A 20,181-nucleotide genomic window follows, 5' to 3' on the forward strand; every position below is an offset into this window, starting at 1 on the left:
ATAAATACATCATTAAATAATTCATTAAATGTGTCAGTAAAATAATCAAAATAGAAAACAAACCAATAATTGATTAAATATGTAATTAACTAATTTGAATTGTATATAAACAAATATTGAAAAATTTTAAATGAAATTAATGGATAATTCATTATTAATATATATCTTTAATTGATTATGTAGATTTTTTAAATTAATTACTGAAATAGTTCATTCATTAGTGATGCATTAATTTAATGCAACCATAAAATTATTGCTAGTTTAAGTAAAATCAATTTAAGACATCAATATTAAAGGTTAACTTATGATAATGAATACATGCAACTATAACTGATGACATAAAAATGAGGATTTCTTAAGCTGAAGCCAAAGTGCTGACTCATTTGTCATGTTACTCTCAAATGTTTTCCCTAATAACAAGAACATAATTACACTTTAGCCACAAGAGGGCAGCAGCATTAATATAAGTCACATGTATATAAAGGTACAGTGATTATATTACAGTGATTTTGACAAAAACAAAACAGTTGATGGCAGTGTGTTTTTCCATGACAGAATAATTACGCACACCCCACTTTGCAGTTATTTATTTGTAAAAAATGTTTGGAATCATGTATGATTTCCGTTCCACTTTGTGTTGGTCTTTCACGTGGAATTCCAATAAAACTGATTCATGTTTGTGCTGTAATGTGACAAAATGTGGGAAAGTTCAAGGGGGCCAACACTCGGACCGGCGGCCGCCTCGGGTCTCTGCTCCTCCCGTCTCCCCTTTCCCTCATCCACCTGCTGCCTCTGTGGAAGCTCCGCCATAGCCACCACCGAACAACTGACTTATTTCTACACATCGACCAGTATCCGGCCAATCCGCCACCTTCCATCGTTTATACCGTTACAAAAAAAAAAAAAAAATCATAAAAAAACATCATTGGCCCAGAAAAACGAAAAATCACCATCAGTATGCCCGATGGCCAGTCCAGCTATGGTCGTGCCATCAGTTAACCCTTCGCTTGCCAGCTGTGACACGCGTGCCCAGGGTTGCCGACCCCTGCTCTAAAGCATCTGATTTGGATTCCTGAGATCAAATATATTTTCCTTTGGCTTTGTTTTCTTCCCATTTGTGGCTTTAATGTAGTGTTACATCCTGTTTGTTTGCTTCCATCTGTATACATGTCCAGATTCACTGTTATGTTTCTATTCTTACATTGCTGTGTGATCACTGTTCCCTCTGCTGACTGATGTGACCTTTTGTATCTCACACTGATACTTGTCATATTTGTATCTGCGCCTAAAAAATAAAAAGTTTTCCATGCTGAAACACAGCTCCACCTCCTGCAGTTCTCCCTCTGAACCACTAGATGTCTCTGTTATCTAAATGAAGACGTGCAGCACAGCAACCACAGCAGCGCTCAGATCACACGTGTCCTGTTATTATGTATAAAAGCATGAAACAGGTGAGACAGGTGGGATCAATATTAATGTTGTGGAAATATATGAAAAAGCAACAGAAGAGTGAAAACATTTCGTGTTTCTAGAAAGATCTTTCAGCTCACAGCTGCTCACAGACTGTATTTACAAGTGACAAACTGCAACTCTACAGTACATCTACAGTATATATCAAATATATTCTGTATTCAAATCTATTGAGTGATGTTTGAAAGTCTTTCCAGGTGAGTTTGATCCAGGAGGGTCTGAAGCCAGAGTCAGACAGAGACTGTGCAGAGACTGTAGAAGGACAGAGCAGCAGCAGAGCAGTCCAGATACACTGATGATCCTCTGTCAGATCCAGAGGGACACACAGGGATGATGCTGGACTCTACATTGTGTCTGACAGTGGAGCTGTTCTCAGAGCAGTTCACTCTGCAGCACTGACAGTCATCTGCACTTCTTCTCATTCCTCTGTCAGTCACTGCTGGATGAAGCTCTCCTCTCCACCTCCCAGTAACATGGCCCAGTCAGAGCGTCTCTACACACAAGCTGCTGCTGCTTCAACCTCTCTGGATCATCAGGACACAGCTCCTCCTCTCTCAGCACACACGCCGTCCTGTTTACCATCATCAGCTCCACCTGCAGAGAGAAGAAGGAAGAGCAGAGGAGATAAACGAGTGTTTCCAGAGACTCTTCATCAGCTGTCAGTCAGTGATGCAGCACATCCAGTATAAAGAGCAGCAGGGACTTCAGTGCTGGGACTGTACTAGGACTCATTGTTGCTTCACTTTTTCTAATCTTTGGATTTTTATTGAAGTTGATGAAGATGTTTTTCCCTCCTAGTTTGAGTTTGGACTTTCATTCATTAGAAGAACCTTGGTGTGTCCACTCTGAGCTCTGTAGGAACCCCAACAACAAGCCCAACAATCCAGATGGACGGTTCCAGCTGTTAACTGGAGGAATTCCATCCAAACATCTGCTCTCACTAAATTCTTCCTCACCTACAGACTGTGTTCTTCACTGCTTTAAACTTGGAAATGAATGCAGTCATTGGTCTGCGTGCTGCTTTGTTCAGAGAGCTGATTGGCTGTTGACAGTGTTTGATCAGAGCGTGTCAGCCGTTACTATGGTGACCATAAAGGTCAGAAACAGGAAGTGTTTGTGTCCAATCCTGAAGCCTGTCACCATTCTCCTCTCACAGCTTCACTGAGAAGCTGCAGCTTTACAGGAAACACTGGATCTTTGTTTCATACTGACTGTGTTTAGTACAATACTGCTGACAGCACCACCCACTCACTCCATCACTCTACTTACTCCAGAGTCTCCAGTCTGTAGTCTGGACTCTGCTGAAGATCAGACAGCTGCTTCACATCTGGATCCTTCAGGTTGTTTCTCCACAGGTGCAGCTCTCTCAGATGGGAGGGGTTGGACTTCAGTGCTGCTGCCAGATAATCACAGCTGATCTTTGACAAACCACAGCGACTCAATCTGTATAAAGAATGAAAGATGTAAGTTTATTAGACAAAGTGTGAGCTTGAAATCATTCAGTGTTTCATCATCTGTTCAGAGCTGAAGAAGGTTCAGAATGTAGAAGTTTAGAAAATGGAAACTCCAAACAGCTGAAGCCAACAGGAAGCAGCTTCAAACAGGAAACTGTGCAGAGTTTCAGACTATATGTCCTGATGCAGCCAGTTGGATTTTGGAGATTTGAATCTCTGTTCTGTGACTAAGTCCTTGAATCATTTCTTCCAGTTGGTCCAACAAGACAGACTAAGTGTTGGACATGTGTTGTGGCTCCATTAGGGGAGCTTCTAAATGTGATGTGATGGCCCCTCTGGGTCTGTCAGGTCACAGGACTGAAGAGAGCTCAAACTGGGCACACAGTTGTTCCAGTCTGGACCAAAGACTATATACTGGGACTGAGGGACTGCTTTGACTGCACCCACTGGGACTTTTTAAAGGCTCATGTTCTCACTTAGATCATCGATTTCTACTTACATTTCTTTCTGGGAAAAATGGGGATTACTTTGGAAACAGGAAGTATTTTCCCCAATAAGCAGCCCTGGATTTGTAAATCACTCCAACATGTTCTCAGGCAGAAGAAGCTGTCTTGTTATGAGGGAGAGAAGAAAAAGATTGAGGCACAGAAACTTGTTGAAAGAGAGATAAAGCAGCTAAAATCAGGTGTAAAAGTAAAGCAGAGGATGAGCTGAATAAAGGACACTCAAGGCTGGCTTGGAAAGGAATGAAGTCCATGGTGGGGATGCAGAACAAGGAGCAAAGATGAATGTGATGCTGAATCAGCAGAAGACTTGGACTCATTTGATTCCAGCTTTGATATCGTTGATTTCAATGAAGAGCTTTGTGATTGTAGCAAAGGGCTGGTAGCTCTGAGAGTCCCACTGATGAGGTGTTTGTGTGGAAATCTCTTAGTGGGACCAAAGAGAGAAAAAGCCCTGGTCCTGATGCTGTGGGAGGGAAATGATTGAAGTGTGCTGTGAGGAACTGACTGGGAGATTTTCACACATTTTCCAGTCCTCCTTGGAACAACAGGAAGTTCCCAGCATATGGAAACAAAGGTTAAGTGTCCTATGGCACTCAGTGATGATGGTGCTGTGGCCCCACCACCTCCACCTCTTTGTAAAGGAACTAACTGTCATCTGAAGCTTCAAATGGAACTAAGACTTCCTCCACTAGGTGGCAGTGTCTGATGAGAAAGTGTTAGTGGAGCTGGCCTGGAGTCAGAAACAGGAAGATGCAGGATTTGGTCTGAAATGGGGAAAAGTGGTTCGCACTAGTGCCTTAAAGCAAGAAGGTTGTAGGTTGAAGCTTGTTGGCCTTTCTGTGGAGGTTGGATGTTCTCCCACAGTCCAATGAAATGCTGCTTAGGTTCATTGGTGCTTCTAAATTGGCTGTAGGTGTGGATGTGAGAGAGTGCTTCTCTGTCTCTCTCTGTTGGCCCTGTGATGGACTGCTCACCTGTGCAGGTGGACCACGCCTCTTGCCCTATGACAGCTAGGGCACAGGCTGCAGCCCTGTGAGCCTAAGCTGAATAAACAGTTAGCAAAAATGATCCATAGATGGCCTGAAATCCCCCAGTTAGCAGTTTGGTAGATAGCTATGACATGCTAATCCCATCCAGCAGCTGTATTCTACCTGTAAGCTGATCCCTGCTGAGCCAAAGCACTTTTTCATATACAAATTACAACCTTTAATAGAAACCTATTGGTCAGCATCTTATTAGCCTGCTGTTAGCTTCATTCCACAGAAAACTGAGAGAAACTAACAGAGTTGATAAAGAATAAAGAGAAATGTGCTGATTTAAAGCCTTTGAAGTGCTTCAGATGATCTCTGTCCACTTCTGTCCACTCATTCATTCATGTAAGCTTTCTAATGCAGCTTTGATCTTCACAGTCTGCTTCATGAAACTCATTCTAACCCTGAATGTCAGAGTGTTCCTCCTTCTCTTTCCCATCATTCATGCTGGCAGTGGAGGAGATTTGGATGTTGGACTGTGTTTTGGATGATGTGTGTATGTTTGTGTTGGACTGCTGTCTGTAAAGCAAACGCACATTTTGCTTTGGATTTCAGTGTCAGACAGACTTTAAGGTGGAATGAAGAGTTGGAGAGTTTCACAGTGAATTATCCAGTGGAGGATTTTTCTTCTTCTTTGAAGGTTTGAAATGTGAACATTGTTCTGCTGCAGTCAATGGACTAAACCAGAGAAGAAGAAAACAGACTTTACCATGAAGATCCTCAGTGTGGATCAGTATAATATCAGCCTGATGTCTGCAGTTTAGTGTCAGCACAACTTTCACATCATATTCATCTCAGCACAACTAAAACATGCTGACTGACCCCAGAGTTTCAAGTCCACATCCTGGACTCTCCAGGAAACCACACAGATGCTTCACTCCTGAATCCTGCAGCTTGTTGTTGTAGCTCAGGTCCAGCTGTCTCAGATGGGAGGGGTTGGACTTCAGTGCTGCTGCCAGATAATCACAGCTGATCTCTGACAAACCACAGTCCCCCAATCTGTATAAAGAATGAAAGATGTAAGTTTATTAGACAAAGTGTGAGCTTGAAATCATTCAGTGTTTCATCATCTGTTCAGAGCTGAAGAAGGTTCAGAATGTAGAAGTTTAGAAAATGGAAACTCCAAACAGCTGACAGAGTTCATACGCCTTTGTCAGGGTCAAATTCAAGCAAGACCATGTGAAAATTAAAACACATCATCCTAGGTGAACTTAAACACCTTTGTTCCCCTTTTGTTAAGACATAGAAAAGTACACCACACAAAAATACTGCAAAAGAAAACGGTCGCCTTATATACATAGTGTATAAACTCAAAATGCACATTTCACTTCAAATTAAGATTAAGGCTTTGAACAGATCACATAGTTCAGTTCAACATATAAGACTTTAAGAATGCACAAGCATCTACTTAAAATCTATTTAATTTATCATCCATGATATTATTTTGTACAATTCCAATGTATTTTGTTCATCTCCCTTAAATAAACAGGCAGTCTTAAAGTATGAAATATTCATATACAAACACATATAAATGTGTGTACTGTCTCAGTGGCTGATAGTACCCCACAGGCCTCAGTGTGAGCTTGAAGACATTTATAATGTTTAAGTAGTTTAATGTGCAGGTGCTGACGATAAACACATTTTGAATGAAAGCCGGGGAACTTTGGTAGCACAGAAACAAGTGGCTATTCTTTGTGACTATATGGATCACTCACAATACCATTATTTCACACAAAGGCACCAAATTAATACTCAAAAAAGCTGCAGCAATACACACAAATATAAACAGTACTTGGTGACAACTTTGCTTTTAGCCTTTAACCCTTCTTGACTACTTTTGATGTGGCCTCTATATTTTACCTTTAAAAACAGTTTATCTTGCCAATCTGTTATTTTCTCATTTTGACCAACTGTATCAGCACAATTTATCTAAATTCAGACAAAATTTAAAATACACGTAGAAAGTGATATTTTGACTGTAAAAACCACACACATGTTTAACGAATCATCTTCATAACTTGAAATGCAAATAGAGATTGTACACTTTTAAAAATACGCACACGTTTTGCAAACAACAAAGTTATATGGTACTATTTACCAAAAAATGCAGCCAAGGCTCAGACGTTTTTCATATAATCATTTCAAACTATTTACAGAACAATCAGGTGTCAAACAATAGTTTGTGTCACTCTAACACATATGAGAACAGCACAGGGATAAACCTGCAGGTCTGACAGCAGGTGTGTCACTCAGCGTTTACACTGCAATCTGCCTTTGTTGGCTTTAAGGCAGCAACTGTGACGATCACTAGTAGAACTGACACACAAAACAAAACAACAGCTACACACTAAATACACAAGACAACAAACTAACTTGAGACCAAACACGGTAAACGTCACAAATCTCTCACGTATCAAAACTCTCTCTCTCTTTCGCTCACTCGCTCTCTCTTGCCGGTCACTCCTAAAACTTCCCCCTTTTGCTAAACAACCAAATGTCATGTTTCCATATCATTTTTGATTGGTCGACATGGTACATTTTCCCACCTATAGGGCTTTGGAGCGTGATGTCACGGGAGATGGGCCATGCCCCCTTCCGCCATGACAGTAGGCCAGCCAAAGGATACCATTTCAGCTATGGATCGTACGTGTTGTGTTGTCGGTTGCAACGTTAGATCACACGATCGTGAAGGCAAGAAGCTGGATAACGGGCTCTCTTTTCATCGTTTTCCGTCCTGGAGGCAACGTGAGGGATCCCATGTATCCGATATTACTAAACAAAGACGTCAGGCTTGGATTGCAGCGGTGAGACGAGCGGATATCGAGTTCTCTGCAATCCCCAGCTTTTTGTTGGTTTGCTCACGGCATTTTCTTTCCGGTGAGTTCTAAATTAATTCATATCACTCTTGAAAGGCTTTTAGTGTTATTTTCAACGTGCTGAGGTCATAGATAATGAGATAAAACATGCTAATGTGTGATGCTGCAGAACCACATCATGTCGACTGAGTAGCTTATGATTTGGCATTATTGCAGGCAAACCAGCATATGAAATGGATGTAACAAATCCAGACTGGGCACCAACACTGCACATGGGGCATGACGACATACCTGTATCAGACTCGGACCGGCACTCAAGGCGTACGCAACGGAAGCGAAAAAGAGCACCCATCGGAGGTAAACACCCCCCCCCCCCCCCCCTCTAAAAACATACTAAATTGCTATCACTGTACACTAATCCGCACATAACTTCCAGATGAATCACACACCTGTCATTGGAATATTGGTGTACATTTACCTTATGTCTAATTTTATCTTACAGGCTTTCGTTATGCAGCTGCAGAGTCTGAAGGTGTGCCCCGTGCAGAAGTGATTGATGAAGATCTGACAGAAGACCAACAGCAAAATCACAATGTCATGGAGGCAGTGGACAGCAGTTGTGTTGGACAAGTGGAGGTTGAGGTACCAGCTGCAAATGTGGATATACTGAAGAAATGTAAACCTTTTAAAATGATGACAGATTACAAACTCTCAGCTGTGTCTGTAATCAAACCTCTGTAACTTTGCTTCACTTCAGCAGCATCAGCTCATGTTCACATGTTGATTCATGGTTTGCTTCAGTTTTTGATGGACTGCAGAATATTTTGAAGGTTATCTGCTATAAAAAGCCAGAACAGGAAAATCTGCTTCATGTGTTTCTGTTTGATCCTCAGTGACTTTGACACAAAGGCCTCTGCTGTGATGATCACACCTCTGATCAAGTCTCACAGTGTCAGCTTTGTTTTTATACATATGGATATGTGCTGATAAATGATCAGAGTTATAATATTTCCCACTGTCTGCTGTGTGCCGTGACCTTTGACCTGCTAAAGACAGTCAGCTGTGGATTATTCATTGTTGTGTCTGATACTTAGAACTGTGAGGAAGAACACTACACAGTTAATCAGGGTCCCCTCTCTCTGAATCAGGAAAGGTGGGCAGGCCGCGTGTGGGCCGCGGGCCATACGTTGAGTCTCACTTTTTGAAATGTGAACATTGTTCTGCTGCAGTCAATGGACTAAACCAGAGAAGAAGAAAACAGACTTTACCATGAAGATCCTCAGTGTGGATCAGTATAATATCAGCCTGATGTCTGCAGTTTAGTGTCAGCACAACTTTCACATCATATTCATCTCAGCACAACTAAAACATGCTGACTGACCCCAGAGTTTCAAGTCCACATCCTGGACTCTCCAGGAAACCACACAGATGCTTCACTCCTGAATCCTGCAGCTTGTTGTTGGAGCTCAGGTCCAGCTGTCTCAGATGGGAGGGGTTGGACTTCAGTGCTGCTGCCAGATAATCACAGCTGATCTCTGACAAACCACAGTCCCTCAATCTGTATAAAGAATGAAAGATGTAAGTTTATTAGACAAAGTGTGAGCTTGAAATCATTCAGTGTTTCATCATCTGTTCAGAGCTGAAGAAGGTTCAGAATGTAGAAGTTTAGAAAATGGAAACTCCAAACAGCTGAAGCCAACAGGAAGCAGCTTCAAACAAACACAACAAGAGAAAAAACTCTGAATGTTTCACATTAAAGTCGTACATTTATCACAAAGCTCAATTATGTGACAGACATTTCATCCCATGTCAGTTTGGCCTCATCCTGGGCCGGATTATCCAGCACACACTCTGACCACAGGCCCAGGGGCCACGCACAGCTGGGCTCCATCCAAGAGACAGCAAACAAACCAACACAATAATAAAAAGCACCATGTGATCTTCTTACATCTTCAAGACAAACATAGTAAAAACATGAGCATATTTGTTTCCTGATAAAATGATGTGACAGGTAGAACAGAGTAAAGTGGTGGTGTTACTGTTAAGTCTAATTGTTGAATGTTGCCATTGTGTTTCTTAAATTTGTACAGTCTTAGTTCAAGCAGTAGGATCAAAGCCATCCCTTTGATCCTGACCACCTTTCCAGCCACTCTGTGCTGGGGGAGGTTTTATTGTAGATACATCCTATCTGAAAGATCTGTTTCTTTTGATGTAAACTTCCTGGGTTTATGACCCTTTGGTCAGCAGGAGGTAACACACACACACACACACACACACACACACACACACACACACACACACACACACACACTTACATACAGTGCCTTGTCTATGTAACCAAAGGGGGGTTGCAAGGGGAGGTGCTTTGTAAACTATTGTTTGAAGATTGTCAATAAAAGGCAGCGAGAGGAGGCCACCATTGGGGTCATTGTCGTGCTGGACACAGACGAGGCCTCCCTTGCGCAAGTAATGGATCGATCGACTGTCTTGTTTTCTTCATGATGAATAAGTCTCTAGAATTAGCGGGGCTTGTGGAAACACAGACCCAACAGTTACAGCCTTTCTCCCCTCTGCTGCCGAGGCTGTTAGTCTCTCCCAAACTCAGCTACAGGACTTCCAAATGAATGAAAGCAGCAGAAGTGGCTTTACAAATGAAAGAGGAAGAGGAGAAGAAGAGGAGAGGGAGGCCACCCTGACCATCACTCCAGCTGAAAACATCACACTTCCATTAAAGTTGGTGAGGAAATGTTGAGCAGGATGAGCTGCTGGCTAATCTGGAGGCTGTAGCAGCAGCTCACAGTCACAGTGGGTTTCCACTCATGAAAAAGCTCTGGCTGCTTAATTTCTCATCTCATATCAGAGACTTTAATGCTTCACTGAAGCTGTACTGTGATGCTTCCATATCCCAGTGAGGCCTCCATAATGATTTCAGCTGTTCTGTACACACACTGTGTGCCCTGTATGGCTCAAAGTCTCTGCAGCCTGTTTTTATCTGCTATCATCAGATCTTCATCATCCTCATTCACATCCCTCACACACTCTACAGCCTCATCAGCACCGACTTCATCTTCACTGACTGATGGAGCACAACATGAACCTGTGGAGGCTGAAACACTGTCCTGTCAAACATCTCCCCGTCACCACTCCACTTCTGTCAGCCTTTAAATGAACCCTGCTCAAGTCTGTCACTTCTGTTTGGAGCCAAAAGGAAAAACTGTTGTTCAGTCGTTTGGAAAGACAACATTTCTGAAAGCACTCAAACTTCTTCACATTTGTCTTCAGACACATCCTGAACATTTAGGAACTAAAGAAAGTTTCAAACATCAAAGACCTGAAATATAGAAAAACAACAACAGCTGCAGTCAGTGAACTCACCTCAGAGTCTCCAGTCCACAGTTTGGACTCTCCAGTCCAGCACACAGAAGCTTCACACCTGAATCCTGGAGGCCATCATTCCAACTGATGTCCAGCTGTGTCAGATGGGAGGGGTTGGACTTCAGAGCTGAGGCCACAACTTCACAGTGAGACTCTGAGAGTAGACAGTGAGTCAGTCTGTGATGATAGAAAATATAAAATGTGTTATTATAAAAGCAGAAAATCTGCATTATAAACACAGACTGAATGTATATGAAGACAAAACAGAGTGAGGTCATAATCTGATGAATCTGCTCTTCACATCTGTGCTTCAGCTCCTCTTACTGTGTTTGACATGACACAACGATTGAGTCTCTCTCAGACCTGCAGACTTTTAATGAGAATCTTTGTTTGGCTTTAATCTGCAGATGAAGGAGGAAGATGGTGTCACATTTAGGCTTCCATAATGTCCACAGTCTGTCACTGAGATCTGATCCAGAGTCAGAGTGAAGACACACATTTGGACTGTTTCCTGTTTTGACTCCAGAACATTTTGAATGAGTTCAGCTCAGTGAAGAGTTCCAGCTGGAAAGATGATCTCTGTTTGCTACCTGCTGTCAGGTACGACTGTTCACGTCCACACGCAGGAAAAACCTGCTGACTGTTACCAAACGGAGCAGAAATCTCATCACTGGACAATAATGATGAATGAACTCAGAGCTGCTGATATCAGATCTGATTTCAGGGGAACTAAACACAGAAATGATTGGCTCATTTGAGCTTTCTGAGCCATTATCTGCTGCTGTGTCGCTAGTTGGCAGAAAATGATTTGTATTCCTGTTCAGGGCTTCAGTGTTTATGAGTCCAGATCCAGGTGACAGCAAGTCAAAATGATGTTACCTGTCTGTGTCCAGCAGCAGCCTGTATTCACTTTGAATATTGTTATAACCTGACATGGATCAGTTTGTCTTTGATTGGTTTGTAAATGTCACTGTTTCCATTGGACCTGAGTGACGTACAAAGACAGAGAGGGAGAGAAAGGAGAGAGAGGATGGAGACAGCAAAGAGAGAGCAAACACAAACAGGTGAGAGTGGACAGGTGACCAAGGTCAGCAACCAATCAGAGAGCTTCTGTTTGACCCACAGTCACTGATGATGACTGCACATAACCAAGCAGTGTGTTACTCTGATATCAAATATGGATCCTGCTCTTATAATAATGATCATCAGATGATATTATTGTGTTATTTTGTAGCTGAATACGATGTTTGTGTGATTATCAGTGAAAGAAGCAGTGAGGAGGATGGAGAGAGAGAGAGGACAGAGGGTGAAGTTAGAAACACTAAAAGGATTTTTCATGGATTTCATGGATGATTTGAGTGATTTCCAGCAGGACACTTAAACATGTCAGTGGACGTCCTAAAGAACATATTCACTGATATGAAATGTGTCATTGAACCGGATTAATATCAGTGGAAACATGGTGGAAACAGCTGTGACTGCATGGATGTGACACACTTCAAATCTGTTCTCCACTCTTGGATTTGGGATCCATGGAGCTGCTGCTGAGTCTGTACAATAAAGGAATGGTGTGGAAGGTTGCAGCGTACGGACACAAACACTTTGTGGTTACAATCTGATTTTATTTTCAACATTAAACTACTAACCTACACTGATCAATGATGTTAATGATCACATCTGGACTCACCCAGCCTTTCTGCAGTTCCTCACAGCTGGAATCAGTCTCTGTCGTCCCCGCTCTGATGTTTTGTACTTCAGCAGGTCCAACTCATCCAGAACCTCCTCTGACATCTGCAGCATGAAGGCCAGAGCTGAGCACTCGATCTCAGAGAGTTCCTTCACTGATCTGTTCTCTGACTTCAGGAACTCTTGGATCTCCTGATGTACTGAGAGGTCGTTCATCTCCATCAGACAGTGGAAGATGTTGATGCTTCTGTCAGGAGAGATTCCATCACTGTTCATCTTCTTCAGGTTGTTGATGACTCTCTGGATGGTTCCTGGACTGTTCTCTGTCTGACCCAGCAGACCTACTAAGAGTCTCTGGTTGGACTCCAGACAGAGGCCATGAAGGAAGCGAACAAACAGGTCCAGGTGGCCATTTTTACTCTGGAGGGATTTCTCCATGACTTTAGTCAAAAAGACATCCAGTGATGTGAAGCTATAAGACTTGAACTTGTTCTTAAAAAAAGATCTGTTTTTGTATTCTTCTCGGAAATTCCCTAGAAAACCTTCCACCACCTTTGTCTTCCTGTTGGTGTGACAGTGGAACATGTAGACTGCAGCCAGAAACTCCTGAATGCTCAGATGAACAAAGCAGTAGACTGGTTTCTGGAAGATCACACACTCTCTTTTGAAGATCTCTGTACAAACTCCTGAGTACACCGAGGCCTCTGTCACATCCAGACCACACTGCTCCAGGTCTTCTTGGTAGAACATGATGTTTCCTTTCTCCAGATGTTCAAACGCCAGCCTCCCCAGCTTCAGAAGAACTTCCCTGTCAGCCTCCGTCAGCTCCTGTGGACTCGTCTCACGTCCCTCACGGTACTTGTTCTTCTTCCTCTTTGTCTGAACCAGCAGGAAGTGTGAGTACATGTCAGTCAGGGTCTTGGGCAGCTCTCCTCTCTGCTCTGTAGTCAACATGTGCTCCAGAACTGTAGCAGTGATCCAGCAGAAGACTGGGATTCTACACATGATGTGGAGGCTCCTGGATGTCTTCATGTGGGAGATGATTCTGCTGGACAGCTCTTCATCACTGAATCTCCTCCTGAAGTACTCCTCCTTCTGGGCGTCAGTGAAGCCTCGTACTTCTGTTAGCCTGTCAACACATGTAGGAGGGATCTGATTGGCTGCTGCAGGTCGGGAAGTTATCCAGACGAGAGCCGAGGGAAGCAGATTCCCCTGGATGAGGTTTGTCAGCAGCTGGCTGACTGATGACTTCTGTGTGACATCAGACAGCAGCTTCCTGTTGGTGAAATCCAATGAAAGTCTGCTTTCATCCAGGCCGTCAAAGATGAACAAAAGCTGAGAGACAGCCAGCTTCTCTGCTGTGACCTTCTGTAATGTTGGATGGAAAACATGGAGCAGCTCCAGAAGACTGTACTGCTCATCTCTGATCAGGTTCAGCTCCCTGAATGAAAGCAGAACCACCACACTGACATGTTGGTTCTCCAAGCCCTCTGCCCAGTCCAGAGTGAACTTCTGCACTGAGAAGGTTTTTCCAACACCAGCCACGCCGTTGGTCAGAACCACTCTGATGGGTCTCTGTTGGTCAGGTAAGGCTTTAAAGATGTCCTGGCACCTGATTGGAGCGTCATGGAGGGCGTCCATCTTGGAAGCTGTCTCCAGCTGCCTCACCTCATGTTGGGTATGAACCTCTTCACTCTGTCCCTCTGTGATGTAGAGCTCAGTGTAGATCCTGTTGAGGAGGGTTCTACTTCCTGTTTCATCACTTCCTTCAGTCACACGTTCACATCTCCTCCTCAGACTGATCTTATGTTCATCTAAAACCTCCTGCAGACCAACATCTGCTGAAAGAAAGACAAACAATGAGACTAAAGAGAAAGAAAACTCTTCAATGTCTGAACAACACAAGAAGTCCAGTTTTCAGAAATGAGTCCATCAGCAGACAGATGTTCAGTCTTACTTTGTACACAGCTGCTCTGACTGGCTGTCTGCAGTCCAGCTCTGCTTCTGGATCTTTCTCCACACTGGGGACAGGACGAGTCTCCCGATGAAGCAGACTGGTCCCAGTATGAGGAGATGCACTGTCTGCAGAACCAGTGTCCACAGCTGGTAGAGACTGGATCCTTCAGGACGTCCTGACACAAAGCACAGCAGGACAGCTGCTCCTCCTCACAAACACCACTCCTCTTCCTCGCTCTGTGAACACATTTCTTTATCACTAAAACATTTACTGTCAGTGAAAAACATCCAGATGTGACTAAACTGCAGTTCCTCACAGTTCCTTTGTTTTCATCAACACTAATGAGCTGCTCTTCCTGTCTGCCTGTCTCATTAAACACTGAGTGATGAATACAAACTCAACACTTCCTGCAGACTTCCTGACTTCACAATAAAAGCTTTCCATCAGAGAGAGACAGTTATGACTTTCACTGTTTTACAGCCGCTGTGTGCAGATTATCTGGGTCAGTTCACTCTGAAGCAGCTTAGAAGTGTCCGTGTAGAGCCGTGGTCTGACACACAGAGACTTCTGATTTTCTCTATTTAAACAAACATGATGAAGATGAGCAGGTTTCTCTTCTAGTATAAACTCTGTGTCTCTCTGGCTGGCTCATGGTGGCTTTTCAGGTTTTATGTTTTGCTCTCTCCTGCTAGCGTTTTGCCTGCCTGGGTGGAGCTTGTAATGGCCTCTCGCTCTTGGTCCACACAGTTATGATGATTACACCACCTGTTGCTGACTCACCTGGGCTTACCGGTAACCATTAAACGCTGCGGCATGGAGCAGTTCGTCGCTGGGACATTGACCCTCCTGTGTTCATGATCTCAGCTCATTGCTAAGAAATCTCTCTCTAAATTCACCAGTTGGGTTAACTTTGTGTATACTTTGAGTAAATATTTCCCTGGACCTGGTTACAGACGCTTACCTGTGACTCCCGTGTGTGGCTGTGTGAGTGGAGAGCAGGACAAGAGTGACTGAAGAGGAGTGAGTGTGGACTCCCTTCCCTCTTTTCCCTGGAGCCCTGGACCCCCTCCCCGACTCACTGTACATATATAGAGCACTGTGGTTCACCCCTTTGGTAAATAAACTGTCACCTTTTTGTTTGTCAGAACTCAGTCTGTGCTTGAGTTCCTCTGTTAGCCATGACATCTTGTTGGTTCTCTCTCTTCAGGTCCCTGTAAGTGTTTGATCTAAAACATTATATTTATTCTGCTTTGATTGTTTTGTGTGCTGAGGGACATTGTTGCATGATCCACTTTTTCTTATCACTCAAATATCCTGATACTTTCAGAAAGTTGGAGAGCTCTCCTGGCTTGCTTAGTCTTTGCTCTGTACTGCAGTACTTGCATTGGTTTCACTGGACAAGTCTTCATGTGAATCTACAACTGATCTGACATTGTGGCACAAACACAGTAAAAAACACTACGAGCACCTTGTTTCATGTGCAGTGGCTTTCTTCTCATTCTGCTACTCAACACTGTATGAAAAGCCTCTCACTGCCAGCATCCTTCCAGCCCCACGACAACAAGACCAACTCACATCTTCACAACACCAAGAATTTTTCCCCTTTTCTTTGGAGAAACTGAGAAGCCAATAGGATTGTAGCTCAAACTTGCTCACAGTCCTGCTTCATCAGGAGCAGGACTTGGGGCGACCGTAGCTCAGGGGTTTGGGAAGCGTATCTGTAACCGGAAGGTTGCCGGTTCGATCCCCGGGCTCTCTGTCCTGGTCGTTGTGTCCTTGGGCAAGACACTTTACCCTACCGCCTACTGGTGTTGGCCAGAGGGGCCGATGGCGCGATATGGCAGCCTCGCTTCTGTCAGTCTGCCCCAGGGCAGCTGTGGCTACAACCGTAGCTGCCTCCACCAGTGTGTGAATGTGAGAGTGAATGAATAGTGGCATTGTAAAGCGCTTTGGGTGCCTTGAAAAGCGCTATATAAATCCAATCCATTATTATCACTGCTCACTCCTACCTGTGTTGGTGCTGAATGGACAGTCATAGCCTGCTGCTAGCATGAATGCTAAATGTACTGCTGTGGATGATCAGCAGAAAAACATGTGGTCAGTTTGACTGTTTGCTGTATTTAAAGTGTTTTTCTCAGTTCGTCTGTATTCAAAGTGCATTCGGGGCTTTAGCTGACAGCTCTTTGTGCTAACAAACTAAACTCTCTTAGTTTAAGCCAACAGACTTTACCAAACACAAAGCCTGCTGCTGCCTCCATGGGTTAGCTTGTGTGACTGGTGTTTGCACCAATGAAATCTAAATCACACTAATGTGTCCTCCAAGGTGTTTGGTGGGAGCACTGAGTGAAACATAAGAGCTCTGGTAAAATAACAAACAGGGCTGTGAGAGCAACTGAAGTGATAAAAATACTGTTTAAAGATAAAAAACACTTTGATGTTCTCTCGTCACCTAACAAAGTCCAAACCCTGTGAACTATTTTAGCTTTAATAACTGTGGATTCAGGTATCCTGAAACCATCTTTGGACATTTGTAATTAAATATTTTAAAACTCCATCAAAGACTCCTGATGTGGCTGTTTGGAGAAGGAAAAGAGGGACAAAGTGCAGCGTCGAGCTGAGGCTTCATTCACTGCAAACCTACAGTTATGTTTTCTTATTTCTGCTGTTTGCATGTTCACAGCTGAAATAAAGCTGCCTCTTTGACTTCATCCTGTTGTGTTTGGGTCCAATCCTGCCTGCCACACAGCGCTACAGGACAAAGTCTAAGATTTTTATCTTTTTAATGAATCTTTGGTCATATTTATCCAGGAAAACACAAACATGTAAAGGAGTCATCACAGGTCTCTGACCTCGTTGGTCCAGGTTCACCACTGAAGTCTGGAGGATAATCTTTGGACCGGTCACTCCTCACAGACGGACAGCTGGATCCTGCAGACTGTGACCTCTGACCTCTGCAGACACAAACATGTTTTATTCAATGATCAATTCTCTGATGAAGTGATTGAAGCAGCTGTGATCACACAGACTGCAGATAATGCAGCTGTTTCCTGTCAGTAACAGTCCTCTTAGATTAGAGTTCAGCTTTTTACAGGAAAACAAATGTCCCTGAATGCAACAGTGAGACACAGTCTGCCTGTGTGGCTGTGATAGCTGCCGTTAGGAGCGCTCATGTGTTTGCAGTTAGACGAGGAGATGTTACCATCATGGACACGTTAACAAATCCTGCAGCATCACGTGGCACAAACACTTTGTGTTCCTGTCATCTGCAAGCAACAGGAAGTTCATTAATAAAGGCGGGATGGAGACGTGCCTGTGATGGTTCTCCTTCATCCAGCTGTTACACACATCTGGGCTCACAGGACGAGCCTTTGTCTAATACAGCAGCTGCTCTCTGAACACTTTTCTGAAGAGGAGCTGCACAAACCTTTGTTTGCTTTCTAGAGCAGCGTATCAAAGTCAAACTACCCACTGCTAGCAGCTGTTTCTATCATAGTTTAGGATCCAGATGTGTGAGGTCTAAATTTACACCTCTGATTAAAATACATAGTTAAAAACAGCCAATTGAGTCCAAATGTGTCTTAAACCAGATAAACTGACAGTTACAGCTGAGCCTGTGTGTCCTTGGAGACACTGCTCTGCTACAGAGATGCATTTTAGAAACCAGGAAACATCAAAATCATTTAAATCAGAGAGTTCATGTTCCTAACAGCTCACCTCTCTGCAGCAGAGACTTTGAAATGAATGATGACATCTTTAGACACGTCACTCTTACAGGACACAGAGCTGGGTGGAGGTCCAGGCTGGTTCCTGTGAATAATGATGGAGCAGTGATGTGAGTGCTGAGCTGTGACATGGAGAAGAGTCATGGACAGTTAGAGTTGGTCATCTCACCTCTGAGCTTTGGTCTGGCTCTCATGTTCCCCACACAGAGTGCTTTTAGAGGGAGGGACTCCCTCCTCTCTGTCCTCACACTGATCCATGCTGCTCAGTTCACATCAGCTCACACACACTTTCTACCTTCACCTGCAGAGGAAACACAAATCATTCATGTGCACATAAACCAAAATCCTCCTTTCCATCATGTGTGCTGTCCAAATATCAGCTTAATGCAGTCAGACAGCAGTGTGAGGCACAGGAAGCTGCCATCAGCTGCTCTACTTCTACTATCAGTCCACTAGATGGAGCCATGAAGCACACATGATGCATTCACTGACACACACTGATTCACTGTGACTGGAAGTTTAAGTACATTAAGCCTCCACTCATCTACATTGTGCTTACAACCCACTGCCCCCCATCTCCCACCCCCATCAACCTCCTGGGGCCAGGAATGACTGGAACTGAATTGGAAACAGGCGTAATCAAACATAAATCTGTTATTCTTATCCAACCTGTCTGCCTGGACACAGTTTGCTGACCGATCATGGAGCCTGTGATTCGCTTGGACAACAACTTCATGAATGTGGAAATGAAACTGAGTGTCAGCTGAGTGTCGAGCAGAAGAGGAATCAGAGAAAAGTGACAGAGCTGCTGACTTTACAAAGAAAGCTAAAACCATGTTGAAGAGATTAAACAGATAATACAAGCTAACAACAACAACACAGCTGCTGCTGCAGACAAAACACATGTATGAGTGTGTGACAGGAAAAGCACTGAACAGAAGTTTACTATTAAAAATGCAGCATGTTGTAAAAAGTTTGGTCAGTGAGACTGAAAAATGGCTGCATGAGTTACTATTGTGAACAAACCCCTATAAGAACCCTGATATTACCTGAATAAGATCAAATCCTGATACGTAGTGCAGACCTTGGTAAGAGATACGGTCCAACTGGAATATAAACCTTTGGTGTGTTTAATCCAGTCAGTCTCTGAGTAACTCCACTCCTCTGCTTTCTGTTGGAAGAGAAACGAAAGTTTGTAGCACGATCCTTTTCCTCAGAGGCCTGTGTTGGATTTATATTACATCTAAGATAAAAAATAATTCACAAAGTCTGCTCTGTCCTCCTGTCCTCCCTGCAGTCTCTGTGAGCTCCGCAGAGTGATTATAAAGACCCGGAGCTCAGAGTTTCTCCAACACCGTGGTCAAGTGTGAGCCACGCCTGCCACCCGTTATCTGCCAAACTTGAGCTTCAACGCCAAGTTTTACGGTAGTGCTGCTTCTTATCCCTTTTTGCTGATCACACACATAACAACACACATGATCTTCAGGAAGTTAACAGAAATAAAGCCACAGTGTCATTTGTTTTTCACTCAAGTTGTCTTTTCTTCTTAATTTTTCTGGTAATGCTTCTTCATTCATGATTCATTCAAATCTAAAATAACTTCAAAAAATGTAAAATATTTCTGAAAATCATCTCTTATAGTTGAAATTCAGTTGTCATTTGGCTCAGCTGCTCTTTCATGCATCCATAGTTTCACCTCAAACTGCTGCTTGAGACACGAGAAATTAAAGAACAACTCTGTTCAAACGGAGAAACTTTGAAGGAACTCAATAATGTCATTTAAATGGTTTCAGGTAGGTGTATGAAGGTTCTGTATTCAATCATATATGATAGTTGACATGAAATTCTGAATTCATCTTCTTGGACACCCACACTGCATAATTCTGTAGAAATGAAATTAGTCGTTTCTAATCAATTTCAACATCAAATATCATAACATTGCATCAAAATGTGTAAAAATGATTCTTGATAGCTGACCTTAAAGTCTCTGTGCATTCTTCCTCTGGGTTACCTTCTCTATATATTTGCAGTTTAACCACCAAAAGCTGCAAGGTTTCAGAGAAATAAAAGGAGCGTTCTACTCAAATTTAATAAGATTCATTTAATAAACAATAGAAAAAAAACTTTGACAGTTGTCATAAAATTCTTAACAAACTCCTCTTCT

General features: G+C 43.1%; 1 pseudogene across 1 annotated transcript; it reads right to left on the reverse strand.

Moving 5' to 3' along the window:
* Positions 1-571: 571 nt before the first annotated feature.
* LOC145423003 (NACHT, LRR and PYD domains-containing protein 12-like) lies at positions 572-16,347 on the reverse strand (annotated as a pseudogene). The gene is made up of 7 exons (XR_013904142.1): positions 16,305-16,347; positions 12,340-14,691; positions 10,653-10,829; positions 8,659-8,835; positions 5,284-5,460; positions 2,740-2,913; positions 572-2,064 (listed from the first exon to the last, which is right to left on the reverse strand). The product of XR_013904142.1 is annotated as an NACHT, LRR and PYD domains-containing protein 12-like (transcript).
* Positions 16,348-20,181: the final 3,834 nt, after the last annotated feature.

This window comes from Astatotilapia calliptera, chromosome 3 (genome assembly GCF_964374335.1).
Source record: "Astatotilapia calliptera chromosome 3, fAstCal68.1, whole genome shotgun sequence".
In the NCBI taxonomy this organism is placed as follows: domain Eukaryota; kingdom Metazoa; phylum Chordata; class Actinopteri; order Cichliformes; family Cichlidae; genus Astatotilapia; species Astatotilapia calliptera.